Source organism: Mastomys coucha, unplaced genomic scaffold (assembly GCF_008632895.1).
Source record: "Mastomys coucha isolate ucsf_1 unplaced genomic scaffold, UCSF_Mcou_1 pScaffold9, whole genome shotgun sequence".
Taxonomy (NCBI): domain Eukaryota; kingdom Metazoa; phylum Chordata; class Mammalia; order Rodentia; family Muridae; genus Mastomys; species Mastomys coucha.
This window is the reverse complement of record NW_022196915.1, coordinates 40,789,655-40,790,761: the sequence shown is the minus strand read 5'-3', so window position 1 is coordinate 40,790,761 and position 1,107 is coordinate 40,789,655.

Below are 1,107 nucleotides of genomic sequence, written 5' to 3'. Positions count from 1 at the left end.
TTTAGCCTCCTGGGAACTCTGTCTGTGACTGCCACCTGCTATGGCCACATTCTCTATACCATCCTGCGCATTCCTTCAGCCAAAGAGAGGAAGAAAGCCTTCTCAACTTGCTCTTCTCATATTATTGTGGTCTCTCTCTTCTATGGTAGTTGTATCTTCATGTATGTCCGGTCTGGCAAGAATGGACAGGGGGAAGATCATAACAAGGTGGTGGCATTACTGAACACTGTAGTGACACCCACACTCAACCCCTTCATCTACACTCTGAGGAACAAGCAGGTGAAACTGGTATTTAGGGAACATGTAAGCAAGCTCCAAAAGTTAAGCCAGACATGAAGAAAAAAACCTCATTGTAAACTTGCCCGAGTCTCTGCTAATGAAACTTGCAGTGGTAGGCAGGGATTTTCTCCTGGAAGAAAGTTTTGTGTAACACGCTCTAACGTACTGTATGTAGTTTCTGCCATGTATGATAAGCCTCCAGTCCATCTCATTCAGACAGGACACAAAATCCAATATACCAATATATTGTGTGTTAAGTCTGGATATTTCAGACCCTACCCTGTATATGACTTTTATAATCTCCCTGTGGGGAGCCGGAGCTGCCACCCTATATTGAACACCTGGTCTCTGGCCAAAGCAGAGAGCATTGATAATCAAGCCATTAGCTGGAGAAGCTGAGTGCCTCCAATTTGTGAGGCAAGCTGGTATGAATTTCCCGCAGACTATTATGCTTTGCCACATAGCTGATGCTGATTGGGACCAGGAAAAGTATTTAACCTGCGAAGGCTGGAGACTACTAGATTCTACTAGTGAGAGGATTATTATGAGCCGTGCGGTGGTTGTGCACGTCTGTAGTCCCAGCTACTCGGGATGCTGAGAGAGAGATTATAGAGATTATTGAGATTAGAGAGATTATTAAGAAGAAGTAAAAATAAAGGTTTCTGAATAAAACCTGCTTGGAGAAGGGCTCATGTTTGCCTCCTTATTTCCGCTGGACGGAAAGGCGGCTTACATTTCCCCTTTCATAAAAGTTGAGAATGTGTACAAAAATTCAGGAATATAATATAAAGGAGACATTAATTTAAGATTTTTCCATTAAATTTAGTA